This window comes from Schistocerca nitens, chromosome 1 (assembly GCF_023898315.1).
Source record: "Schistocerca nitens isolate TAMUIC-IGC-003100 chromosome 1, iqSchNite1.1, whole genome shotgun sequence".
Classification (NCBI taxonomy): Eukaryota; Metazoa; Arthropoda; class Insecta; order Orthoptera; family Acrididae; genus Schistocerca; species Schistocerca nitens.
Window position 1 is genome coordinate 737145210 of NC_064614.1, and position 14851 is coordinate 737160060.

The window sequence follows — 14851 nt, forward strand, 5'->3', positions numbered from 1 at the left end:
GCCCCTCCTGTCGGAGGTTCGAGTCCTCCCTCGGGCATGGGTGTGTGTGTCGTTCTTAGCAAGGTTAGTTTAAGTAGAGTGTAAGTCTAGGGCCCGATGACCTCAGCAGTTTGGTCCCTTAGAAATTCACACACATTTGAACATTTTTGACAATATATCGAGGATAAATTGAAGTCACCACCAACTATAACTATAAGAGTCATATATGTGTTTGAAATTAGACTGAAGTTTTTTTAACCGTTCAGTAACTGTAGCATCCGAATTGGGAGGTAGGTAAAACGAACCAACTATTATTTTATTCCTGTTACCAAGGCTGACCGCTGTCCATGCTAACTCACAGGAACTACACTACTGGCCATTAAAATTGCTACACCACGAAGATGACGTGCTACAGACGCGAAATTTAACCGACAGGAATAAGGTGCTGTGATATGCAAATGATTAGCTTTTCAGAGCATTCACACAAGGTTGGCGCCGGTGCTGACACCTACAACGTGCTGACATGAGGAAAGTTTCCAACCGATTTCTCATACACAAACAGCAGTTGACCGGTGTTGCCTGGTGAAACGTTGTTGTGATGCCTCGTGTAAGGAGGAGAAATGCGTACCATCACGTTTCCGACTTTTATAAAGGTCGGATTGTAGCCTATCACGATTGCGGTTTATGGTATCGCGACATTGCTGATCGCGTTGGTCGAGATCCAATGACTGTTGGCACAATGTGGAATCGGTGCGTTCAGGAGGGTAATACGGAACACCGTGCTGGATCCCAACGGCCTCGTTATCATTAGCAGTCGACATGACAGGCATCTTATCCACATGACTGTAACGGATCGTGCAGCCACGTCTCGATCCCTGAGTTTACAGATGAGGAAGTTTGCAAGACATCAACCGTCTGCACGAACAGTTCGACGACGTTTGCAGCAGCATGGACTATCAGCTCGGAGACCATGGCTGCGGTTACCCTTGACGCTGCATCACAGACAGGAGCGCCTGCGATGGTGTACTCAACGACGAACCTGGGTGCACGAATGACAAAACGTCATTTTTTCGGATGAATCCAGGTTCTGTTTACAGCATCTTGATGGTCGCATCCGTGTTTGACGACATCGCGGTGAACGCACATTGGAAGCGTGTATTCGTCATCGCCATACTGACGTATCACCCGGCGTGATGGTATGCGGTGCCACTGGTTACACGTCTCGATCACCTTTTGTTCGCATTGACGGCACTTTGAACAGTGGACGTTAGATTTCAGATGTGTTACGACCGTGGCTCTTGCCTTCATTCGATCCCTGCGAAACCCTATATTTCAGCAGGATAATGCACAACCGCATGGTTCAAGGCCTTTCTGCATACAGAAAATATTCGATTGCTGCCCTGACCAGCACATTCTCCAGATCTCTCACCAATTGAAAACGTCTGGTCAATGGTGGCCGAGAAACTGGCTGGTCACAATACGCCAGTCACTACTCTTGATGAACTGTGGTATCGTATTGAAGCTGCATGGGCAACTGTACCTGTACACGCCATCCAAGCTCTGTTTGACTCAATGCCCAGGAGTATCAAGGCCGTTATTACGGCCAGAGGTGGTTGTCCTGGGTACTGATTTCTCAGGATCTATGCACCCAAATTGCGTGAAAATGTAATCACATGTCAGTTCTAGTATAATATATTTGTCCAATGAATACCCGTTTATCATCTGCATTTCTTCTTGGTGTAGCAATTTCAGTCGCCAGCAGTGTATCCACATCGATTTCGGTACAAGATAAGCTACTTCTAACAGCAACAAACACACCACCGCTAATTGTATTTAGACTATCCTTTCTGAACACCGTCAGCTCATGTGCAAAAATTTCGACTGAACTTATCTCGTACTTTAGCCAGATTTCATTACCTGATTTGAGCATCAGTGCTTTCTGCTATCCCTTGGAGCTCTGGTACTTTCCCAACATAACTACGACAATTTACGACTGTTACACCGATCTTCCTGTGTTCGACTTGCATCCATTGAGACTGAAGTCCTTGTTGTGTTTCCCCGAGACCTTGTAACGTAAAAAACCACCCAGTCCACGCCACACAGCCCCCGCTACCCGTGTAGCCGCCTCATGCGTATGATAGACTCCTGACCTATTTAGCAGAACCCGAAACCCCACCACCCTATGGTGCAAGTAGAGAAATCTGCAGCATACATGATCGCAGAATTGTCTAAGCCTCTGATCCATGATCCACTTGGCTCTGTACCTCCGCAATCGGTTCTGTCGACTATAGTGCAAATAGTGAGCTTTACTTTCATCTTGTAAGCAAGAATGGTAGCCTTCACCACTTGTGACAGCCCCTCGAAACAAGACAGAATCTCTTCCTATCGAAAGCGACACATAGCGTTGGTACCAACGTGAGCCACCGCCTGCAGTTGGCTGCACATTGTGCTCTTGATGACATCAGGAAGGACTCATTCCACATCTGGAATGACTCCAACCAGTATGTACACAGAGTGCACATCGACTTTTTTCCTCTCCTCGGCAGCCATGTCTCTATGAGGTCCCATAATGTGCCTAACATTGGAACTCCCATCCACCAATAATCCCATCCTCTGTGACTGCTCGGATCTTGCAGGCTGAGATGTTTCCTCTGAAACAGGGCAGGCGGCTGCATGTGGCTGAGTCAGCCACAGGCAACACCTGGAACCTTTTTGACAAAGTAATTGGCGAGGCCTTACGTTCAGTCCTATGGGAAGTTTTTCGCACTCTGCCACGACCTGAGACAACCTCCCACTTGACCAGAGGTGAGGAGTCAACTATCCTCAATACTAGCAGTAAATGGGCTAGCCACTTGTGCGGATCGACTGGCGGACTCGCGGGTCGTGTTGGACGTCTGTTGGAATCCCATGGCCGCCCCACAGCAGTGACACCCAGTTACTGCAGCTTCAAGTTGTGCAACCGAAGCCATCACTGCCTGGAGTTGATAACAAAGCATATCAGCTCGGCTAACATCCGCGCACAGCAATCACAGTCCCTATCCATATTAAAGGCTGTGGTAAACTACAATACACAGACAAATAAAAGACTATCGACATACGCTACAGAACTCGCCTGTAGACACTGATGAAAACGCAAGAACAGTGTCTAATGAATTAGAGTAATGTGTAGAGATTCAATAACTAAATTACAAAAGAACACACGAGAGATTAAATAATTCGTTCCTGATGAGGAACTTATAATATGTCATAAAACTGGTTTACCTTCTGACACAAACTAAAACGCGAGAACTGCGTCCAATAAAATAATATTCAATTAAAATGCAGAAATTCCAGAACTAAGTTACCAAAGCATGCAAATAAAACTATATAATTTTCTTTTGGTTAGGAATTCGTAAAGTGTCACAAAGTCGGTTACTTCCCTGTTGCTGCTCTGTCTTGGCTGGCAGCTGCTGACTGACTGATTGGACTGTTTCTTCTTAAGTTTCTGAGATACTTCTGAAAACCCTCTTCCACAGCTCCAGAGACCATGATGAAGTTGTTTGTATTACCATCTGCTGAAGAACAAAGTCACTTTACTTCTCAGTTGATCGTTTTGGCGTGATATTTGTGGCTGTGCTGCACCTCTATTACTGTGCGAAAGTTGCCTAAGGTATATGATGACTGAATCGCGTAGTTCACTTCGGACTTTGGTTTTCCCTACCAGGTAATTTCTTACGTATACCGGAGAGGTGATTGCATTTAGCGCATAACTGACTTTTGCACTTGGCAAAAATATTGTCAGTGGTAGATCTGTGTGTGTGTGTGTGTGTGTGTGTGTGTGTGTGTGTGTGTGTAACTGCTCGGTTTTGCTCTCCCTTGTAACATGAATTCCCTCATTTCCCTCCACTGGCAAATTCCTTTGAAAAATGTGCCCATTATGTCGTCATAGTTCTACATCTACATCTACATACATACTCCGCAATCCACCATACGGTGCGTGGCGGAGGGTACCTCGTACCACAACTAGCATCTTCTCTCCATGTTCCACTCCCAAACAGAACGAGGGAAAAATGACTATCTATAATCCTCTGTACGAGCCCTAATCTCTCTTATCTTATCTTTGTGGTTTTACCGCGAAATGTAAGTTGGCGGCAGTAAAATTGTACTGCAGTCGGCCTCAAATGCTAGTTCTCTAAATTTCCTCAGTAGCGATTCACGAAAAGATCACCTCTTTTCCTCTAGAGACTCCCACCCGAGTTCCTGAAGCATTTCCGTAACACTCGCGTGATGATCAAACCTACCAGTAACAAATGTAACAGCCCGCCTCTGAATTGCTTCTATGTCCTCCCTCAATCCGACCTGATAGGGATCCCAAACGCTCGAGCAGTACTCAAGAATAGGTCGTATTAGTGTTTTATAAGCGGTCTCCTTTACAGATGAACCACATCTTTCCAAAATTCTACCAATGAACCGAATACGACTATCAGCCTTCCCCACAACTGCCATTACATGCTTGTCCCACCTCATATCGCTCTGCATTGTTACGCCCAAATATTTAATCGACGTGACTGTGTCAAGCGCTACACTACTAACGGAGTATTCAAACATACAGTATTCTTTTTCCTATTCATCTGCATTAATTTACATTTATCTATATTTAGAGTTAGCTGCCATTCTTTACAACAATCACAAATCCTGTCCAACAGTCACTCAACGACGATACCTTCCAGTACACCATAGCTTCATCAGCAAACAGCCGCTCATTGCTATCATCCAAAAGATCATTTATTTAGATACAAAACAACAGCGGACCTACCACACTTCCCTGGGGCACTCCACCTCCGATGAATCCTCACCATCGAGGACAACATACTGGTTTCTATTACTTAAGAAGTCTTCGAGCCACTCACTTACTTGGGAACCAATCCCATATGCTCGTACCTTAGTTAGGAGTCTGCAGTGGGACACCGAGTCAAACGCTTTCCGGAAGTCAAGGAATATGGCATCCGTGTGATACCCTTCATCCATGGTTCGCAAGATATCATGTGAAAAAAGGGCGAGTTGCGTTTCGCAGGAGCGATGCTTTCTAAAGCCGTGCTGATGCATGGACAGCAACTTCTCTGTGTCAAGGAAATTCATTATATTCGAACTGAGAATATGCTCGAGACTCCTGCAACAAACCGATGTTAAGGATATTGGTCTGTAATTTTGAGGATCTGTCCTTCTACCCTTCTTATATACAGGCGTCACCTGCGCTTTTTTCCAGTCCCTTGGGACTTTACGTTGGGCAAGAGATTCGCGATAAATGCAGGCTAAGTAAGGAGCCAATTCAGTAGAGTACTCTCTGTAAAACCGAATTGGAATCCCATCAGGATCTGGTGATTTATTTATTTTCAACACATTCAGCTGCTTCACAACCCCAGGGATGTCTATCACTATGTCCTACATACGGGAATCTGTACGAGACTCAGTCCGGAGCCGCGCGACTGCTGCGGTCGCAGGTTCGAATCCTGCCTCGGGCATGGATGTGTGTGATGTCCTTAGGTTAGTTAGGTTTAAGTAGTTCTAAGTTCTAGGGGACTAATGACCACAGGTGTTAAGTCCCATAGTGTTCAGAGCCATTTGAACCATTTTGTACGAGACTCAAACGGCGGTATGTCTGTACGATCTTCCTGCGTGAAAGATTTCTCAAATGCTAAATTTAAAATTTCAGCTTTCGCTTTGCTGTCTTCCGTTGCCAGTCCAGACTGATCAGTGAGTGAAAACCAATTTTACGTGAGACCAGAATTTCCTTGGGTTTTCAGCAAGATCTTTTGCTAAGGTATGGCGGTTGTAGTGGTTGAATGCTTCGCGCATCGCTCTTTTTACAGCAGCACGAATCTCTACTAACTTTTGCCTGTCCTCATTCTCCCGATCTTTCTTGTACCGCGAGTCAACGGCCTTTGCTTCCTGAGGATTCTCCGAAATGCGCTGTTAAACCACGGTGGGTCTTTTCTTTCCGTAACCCACTTTTTCGGGACATACTTGTCCAATGCGTGATTTACAATGTGTTTAAAATTTGTCCATAATTCTTCCACGTCCATCGTACCGGAAGTAAATGAAGTTGATTCATTTACAAAGTTGGATGCTAACAAATGCTTATCTGCTCTTTCTAGTGAGAATACTCTCGTAGCCTTCTTGACCGACTTTTTAACTTTTTTAACCATAGTCGTAATGCCAACATCATGATCACTAATCCCTGTCTCAACACTAACACCATCGATGAGGTCTGGTCTGTTTGTGGCTACCAGATCTAAAATATTTCCATTACGCGTTGGCTGTCGATTTAGTTGCTCAAGACAGTTTTCGCATAATGTGTTCAAAAGTAATTCACACGACGGCTTGTCTGTACCACCTGTAATGAATCTATAGACATCCCAGTCATTACTAGGTAGGTTGAAGTCGCCTCCGACTAATATAGCATGATCCGGGTACTTCTGCGACACTGAATGTAGACTCCCTTTGAATGATTCTAGAACTATCACCGTGGAACCTGGTGGCTGGTAATAACACCCCACAATTAACTTTATTTCCCCTAGCCCTGTCAAACGTGTCCAGATAATTTCACAATCACACTCTACTTCGACTTCAGTAGACAAAATATTTTTGTCAACTGCAATGAAGTAACCACCTCCTGCGGTGTCTAATCTGTCTTTCCGATACACGTTCCAACCCTCACTACATATTTCAGAACTTCCTATCTCAGGGTTCAGCCAGGTCTCAGTCCCTGTATTTTCCCAGGTTCGTAGCTTCTCGCCATAGAGAGCGCGTTCCATGTGTAGCCCAGCGACTTCCAGGCACAAATTCTCTCGTTGTCCAGAGATATATCTCCAGTAGAACAAAATGACAGGGCTAGCGACGCACCGGTAATGAGCCAAAACATTACGACCACGTGCTTAGTAAGTCGTTAGTCCACCTTTCTACCACAATACGTCCCTACGCAGCTCGGATTTGAAAGTCCTTGGTAGGTTTCCGAAAGTACATGCCACCAGATTCAAAGGAGATGCAATCACTGTAAGTTATGGGCCGATGGTTTGTGGGAGCTATAATATCGCCCGATAGCGTGCCAGATATGCTCTGTTGTCTTCAGACCAATAATGTTTGGATAGTTGGTTGATTGGTTGATTGGGGGAGGGGGAAGAGGGACCAAACAAGGAGGTCATCGGTCCCACGATCTAAGATGACGGAAACTAAGGGAGAAACAACACAAACAGCACAGTCCAAGTGATGTGAAAGGAAAGTGGGTCAACAAAGAGGCAAAACGGACGTCGGGACAGCTGGACAAGTGCAGGACAGGAGGGTGGGGGGAGGGGGGCGGGGGGAAGGATGACGAAACTTACTAGACTCAGAGGTAGCCCACGGACAGTGGGCCTACAACTGAGCAAAAATGAATTTGACATGAAGCCGCAAATCCGCCCCTGGAGGCGTCACGGAGTGCGGGAGCTAGGTGATCCCCCCCCCCCCCCCCCTCACTTGCACCCAGACGATCAACATGGTCATTGCACGGGATACCCACGTGGCCAGAAAACAAAAGGAAATCAACTGAATAAGCAGCATGATCAAGATCTGCAGGAAGATTGTGGATGGCAGAGACCAAGGCATGGTAGGAAAAACACCAGGCGATAGCCTGAAGGCGACTCATCATACCTGTACACAGCAAACCTTGGATGAGGGAGGACCGTTTAATGAAGTAGATGGTCCGATAGATGGCCATCAGTTCCATGGAAAACATCCAACACATGGCACGCAAGATACTGTGTTCCATGCCAACAAAAGACTTGAAGGCACATCCAGCATGTTTGGTGGCCAAGACGGGAGTACATTATCATACTTCTTAAAACACTGTAGTATGAGTTTGACATTGTACCACACAGTTATCCCTCTGAAAGAGTGTCTTCGCTGGAGACATATCAGAAATGAAGGGATGCAGGTGCTCGTCAGTAATTTTCAGTAATCCACAGCTGTCATGGTGGCCTCTGTTACTACCACAGGTCCCATGGCAGCCCATGTGAATGACTCCCATAGCATAATATTGTGTCCATAGGATGGTGAATGTTTCGAGTAGCCGTTCGCCTGGATGACGGCATGTCTGAACACAGCCATAGAACTAGTGTAACAAGAAACTTCATTTACCGAACAAGTTGACATATTTCAATTGAAGCAGGGCCCAATATCCATGATTAAGTATCCACTGAAATCGTAATGTTGAGGATATCGTGCAGCCAACATGTGAAAATGTAGGGATCATCTGCTGCAGATCACCGTATTCAGCGATGTACGCCAGTGTGCTCTGAAACAATTGTACTCTGTCGAGAGATCTACCACAGATCGCCATTCATCCTGCTTTACAGAACAGGCAAACCTCCGATCTCGACCTTGTCACCTACTCTCGGCCTCACCATCCCTCAACCACTCTGCATAGGTGCTCATGACAGCAGCAACTGAGCAGCCGAAAATCTTCACCGTTTCTGAGGTGCCTATCTTAGATGGTGGGTCACAACAATTTCCCCATTCTTAAGATCGCTTAAGACAGTGACTTTTCCCATTTGCATCCCACATCGTCGCTAGAGTGATTCCCCATTTGTCCGTGTCCCACTAACAAGCTTCCTTGACCACGTTACGTCTAAGCGTAGCCACCAGCCAGCACTCAGCATCGCCATGGGCAGTGGCTAAAATGGTTCAAATGGCTCTGAGCACTATGGGACTCAACTGCTGTGGTCATCAGTCCCCTAGAACTTAGAACTACTTAAACCTAACTAACCTAAGGACATCACACACATCCATGCCCGAGGCAGGATTCGAACCTGCGACCGTAGCAGTCGCACGGTTCCGGACTGCGCGCCTAGAACCGCGAGACCACCGCGGCCGGCCATGGGCAGTGGTTTTGTTATTTTCGCTCATCATATTGCATCGGCAGTGTTCAATGCAAAGGTCCCATGATTTCGCAAGAGACCAGCAGTGATCCGAAGCTGAAAAACGTTATATTACATGGACATAATTGCAAAATTTAATCTTCTCTGCTCAGCAGCTTCCATTCACACGAGTGGTACTATGAATATAAGATACCATTAGCGCTCCAGTGACCTACAAACATTTTGTTAAGATTCCGTGTCATAAGGTACCAACCAATAATAAGAAACAAAATGATATAACGTATTTTATTGTACATTTATCTGTCCTGATTACAAGCTGTTCACTGGTCACTATTTGTTTATTTAGTGTAAACACTTAATCACATTTGTTTATGTACTTTCTTATCACACAAGTTTGAAATACTTATGAATAGATCTTCTTTTGTGTAAAACTGCATGATGTAAAAGTTATTGTAAATTGATTTATGGACTACGCCTACTTTGGAATAAATACAGGGTATTAGGGTGTAAGTGCAGACATTTCTCTTGATGACTGAGGACAGGCTATGAACAACACTACATCACTAATTTCTTCATATGAAGACTAATAATGGCAGCTATTACGAGTAGTATGTTTTTAGGTTGGTTAGTACCGCCAAGTATGCACAGCACAAGCAAGCCATTAAATTTTATTTTCTCCTGGGCAGCAGGTCAGGAATTGTAGTGTGAATGCGTGGAAGCAAAACGTATACTCTACATTAACAGGCGAAGTCTACTTTGGAACACGGCTGCGACCATACACGAAACATCAGGTAGCAAATTATGTGCTATGATTGGGGGAAGACTGTTCGATGCAGAGAAAAACCTACTTAGACACTGAAATGGATATATATTAAGGTACAAATCACCACAATATCTGTACTTATACCCTTGAAACCCTGTACAACTGTTCCTTTCAGTTGTTAGTGCGAATGAAAGTACACAAATGTGAACGGTTTATGAAATTTTGTTAGGAGAAAATGTTGTGGAAGGGTATTTTTGGAGGTGGGTTACAGAGAAGAGTATTACAAGAAGTACTTTAACTGTATAATGTAAGGGGGAGTTCGGTATGAGCGCAACTACTGAGTGATAAAGACTGCGGTTGTGTCGCTGTGTAGAGACGATGAGCTATAGCTTTTTACTGAACTTTATATTGCTCTGTCGTTTACTTTCAATGCACAAGGATTGTGTGTATGTGGAAGGCAGCCCGAGAACAGAAAGGAAAATTTGAAAAATGGTGAAAAGCCATGAAGGACAAGGGATGAGTTGAAGGTATTTTTTGAGCATTCAGTGGCGGATATTGTCTGCATTAAGTACGACAAGTTTAGTATGTGACTGACACTGAATTAAGACGTAGGAGTGGACACGGCCTAAAGAAACAATTACCGTCAAGAATTAATAAAGCAAACATACGTATTGACCGTTGCCTGACTGTTGTGTCGTTGGAAAATTAAAAACATTGCGTCAGCATCTGAATTCGAGAAAAAATTAAAATTGTTAAATAATAGTAATGACAAGGAAAGAATTTTATTTTAAGTGAAATTCTAGATAAGTGTGCACATCATCGAACAAATAAATGTAACAAGGCGTGTACTCTATACTACTGTGTTTTCGCCGAAATTCGTCGTCAAATCCTATTCAGTAGCTATCCTCAGATTTGTTTCAGACTTTTATTTACACCAAGTTGTGAATAGACTACCTTCCGGAGCAAGAGTGCGGCTGCACAAATTATCGACTGAATTTGTTTATGATGGACTCAGATCATAGCCATTTTCAGGAAGTAGCGAAGATCCCCTATACCGGGACAGGTCCAGAGATCACACAGCATCCAACCGTAGCCATTGACGTCAGAGAGGTTGGGACTGTGTCAACGATAAATACAGGCCTCAGCGCACTTCTGTGTGACGTCAATAATGTAATGATCGTGGCCAACGCTAAATACTTATCAAAGGCCTTTGGTCAAATTTTTGACGTTGGGTTAGCGAAGCTTTTAGCAAAGGTCTTTGATAAAAGTTAGAATGAGGACCACTGTTTGCACGTCGCTTCGCTTGCTTTAGTGCATTTAACCTATAAAATTACGAAGTATATTAAGTGCGCGGCTACCACCACAGTGGTCATTGCGAAGTGTGAAGAGTAGGAAACTCTTCATAACACATAGCACGTTGACTACAAAAACCGTAATAAGCGGTTGGAATCTTACTAAGAAACAGCTGAGCAATCAGCTGCATTCGAAGTTACTACACTGTGGACGGTGTTAAGCTTACACATAAAAAGAAAGGATGTGGAAGGAGATGAAGAAGTGATCATTGTGCACATAAGTGATATAAATGTAATTATTTGTAGTCTAAATAACCTAACTTAACCTTCATAAATTTCTCTTTAAATGATTTACATATTGGTTCACTTTTTTTCTGGAATAATAAGTAAAATGATTCATGCAAGATTCGCGTACTATATTGAAAGCTGGAATGGCTTTCTCCTGTTGCTAACAATTTTAACTTAGCCATGAAACGATCTTTGGCAGAAATATCAATCACGATTTAAATAATGAAACGCTGCACCAGCTAAGTACCTTTGTGCGATGCTTTGGGACAATTTATTCTCATGATCAGTTACAAATATTACTGTAGGTATTTTATGTGCTGTTTCTGAAAATCGGACAAAAGAAATCTGCAGTAAACCATAAAAAACAACTGCAGGGCAAGAAAGATAGAACAACACTCATACAATCACCACACAAAATACCTATGTGAATACTTCGTTTTGATAATGAGGATAAATTCTCGAAAATCATTAAAAATACGTAACTAGTAAAATGTTTCATTATTTAAATCGTGAATGACATAGTTGCAGGTTTTCCACAAACATCGATTATGATGAAAGCAATTAGTAAATCTCATTTCTTAAATGAATATCTAGCAGGCAACATTCCTGTGTATAAAGAAAAAATATGGCACCTACGAATGAAATGTGATTCCGTGACACTTTAAACGAAATGATTAGTGCACCGGTAAATGAAGCAATCTGTAATTTTTTTTATCAAAACGCTTCCATCAGAAGCGAGTTTTGGGCAGCTGATATTGCGGATGTCTACTTCAAGTTTGTGAAATCATGACAACTCCCCTTGCACCTCTATGGGTTCAAAGCTGCGATAAAGAAATCATTTGTCATAGAAGAACGACAATAGCTAACCGCAGTGTTCGAAACGTAAACTTTGTCAATTCTATCACAACCATTGCTGTTAGTTACCCTAATGAGTGTTCCATTTAAATTGTATAAAAAGTGTACAACAGGAAGTGTTTGACGAAGTAAATCAATGTCTTAAGGAGAGAGATTTGTGCGGTTGAAATCGTAGAGCCTGAGGTGAACTGCCGTATTTATTCAGATACTGTGAGCGTAAAACTCTTCTGGCGGAACTTTTATAAACCTTTCTATAATGACTGTTATATTAATCTTTGCTCAGGAGATTTCTACAGTTATAGTTTGTAACCGGTCTCCAATTTCGTACTGAACGGACAGTAGCTAGAACTAACGTTTTTGCTTAACTTAACCTTACATAATGCATTAAAATAAACTAAACCTCGTTTACATTCTGAACTGATAAATTAGCATCTTAAAATATAAGAATTCATCACGTACAATTAACATTAAACACAGATTTTAATTTTGATTTTTACGTACGATCGCAGCTTATGATAAGGACCTACTTATACCAATAGTTTATCTTATATGCTTATGGTATGCTTGAGTGATTACGTGTGTGTAGACAGTCTGTGTTTTAAAAAAGGATAGGCCATACTTAATAGTGGCTTAATCAGCTACTCCATTTTGGTTCTAGTGTAAGTAGGCTGTTTAGGTTTTCATGTTGGTAACGTCACGTAGCGTTCTGTATGAAAATCACTGACTGTGCTGTGTGCAGCCTGTGGCTGGTATGCATTGTTGGAATATTTGCCATTGTAGTGTTGGGCAGTTTGATGTGAACAGCGCGTAGCGCTGCACAGTTGGAGGTGACCCGCCAGCAGTGGTGGATGTGTGGAGTGAGATGGCGGAGATTTGAGACCGGATGATCTGGATGTGTGTCCATCAGAAAGACTAAATGTGTAAGACTGGACGTCATATATATATATATATATATATATATATATATATATATATATACATATATATATATATACTCCTGGAAATGGAAAAAAGAACACATTGACACCGGTGTGTCAGACCCACCATACTTGCTCCGGACACTGCGAGAGGGCTGTACAAGCAATGATCACACGCACGGCACAGCGGACACACCAGGAACCGCGGTGTTGGCCGTCGAATGGCGCTAGCTGCGCAGCATTTGTGCACCGCCGCCGTCAGTGTCAGCCAGTTTGCCGTGGCATACGGAGCTCCATCGCAGTCTTCAACACTGGTAGCATGCCGCGACAGCGTGGACGTGAACCGTATGTGCAGTTGACGGACTTTGAGCGAGGGCGTATAGTGGGCATGCGGGAGGCCGGGTGGACGTACCGCCGAATTGCTCAACACGTGGGGCGTGAGGTCTCCGCAGTACATCGATGTTGTCGCCAGTGGTCGGCGGAAGGTGCACGTGCCCGTCGACCTGGAACCGGACCGCAGCGACGCACGGATGCACGCCAAGACCGTAGGATCCTACGCAGTGCCGTAGGGGACCGCACCGCCACTTCCCAGCAAATTAGGGACACTGTTGCTCCTGGGGTATCGGCGAGGACCATTCGCAACCGTCTCCATGAAGCTGGGCTAAGGTCCCGCACACCGTTAGGCCGTCTTCCGCTCACGCCCCAACATCGTGCAGCCCGCCTCCAGTGGTGTCGCGACAGGCGTGAATGGAGGGACGAATGGAGACGTGTCGTCTTCAGCGATGAGAGTCGCTTCTGCCTTGGTGCCAATGATGGTCGTATGCGTGTTTGGCGCCGTGCAGGTGAGCGCCACAATCAGGACTGCATACAACCGAGGCACACAGGGCCAACACCCGGCATCATGGTGTGGGGAGCGATCTCCTACACTGGCCGTACACCACTGGTGATCGTCGAGGGGACACTGAATAGTGCACGGTACATCCAAACCGTCATCGAACCCATCGTTCTACCATTCCTAGACCGGCAAGGGAACTTGCTGTTCCAACAGGACAATGCACGTCCGCATGTATCCCGTGCCACCCAACGTGCTCTAGAAGGTGTAAGTCAACTACCCTGGCCAGCAAGATCTCCGGATCTGTCCCCCATTGAGCATGTTTGGGACTGGATCAAGCGTCGTCTCACACGGTCTGCACGTCCGGCACGAACGCTGGTCCAACTGAGGCGCCAGGTGGAAATGGCATGGCAAGCCGTTCCACAGGACTACATCCAGCATCTCTACGATCGTCTCCATGGGAGAATAGCAGCCTGCATTGCTGCGAAAGGTGGATATACACTGTACTAGTGCCGACATTGTGCATGCTCTGTTGCCTGTGTCTATGTGCCTGTGGTTCTGTCAGTGTGATCATGTGATGTATCTGACCCCAGGAATGTGTCAATAAAGTTTCCCCTTCCTGGGACAATGAATTCACGGTGTTCTTATTTCAATTTCCAGGAATATATATATATATATATTAAGGTATACATTGTTTGTTCTCTGTCGAAATCTTTCATTTGCTAAGTATGCCTATCAGTAGTTAGTGCCTTCAGTAGTTAGAATCTTTTATTTAGCGGGCAGTATTGGCGCTCCCTGTATTGCAGTAGTTCGAGTAACGAAGATTTTTGTGAGGTAAGTGATTCATGAAAGGTATAGGTTATTGTTAGTCGGGGCAATTCTTTGGTAGGGATTATTGAAAGTCAGATTGCGTTGCGCTAAAAATATTCTGTGTCAGTTTAGTGAATGTCTAAGTACGTTCAGTTTTGCTCAGCTGTTTGAAAATCAAATAGCGTAAGAGGTTTATCAGCACAGTAATTCATAGAATTTTTCTA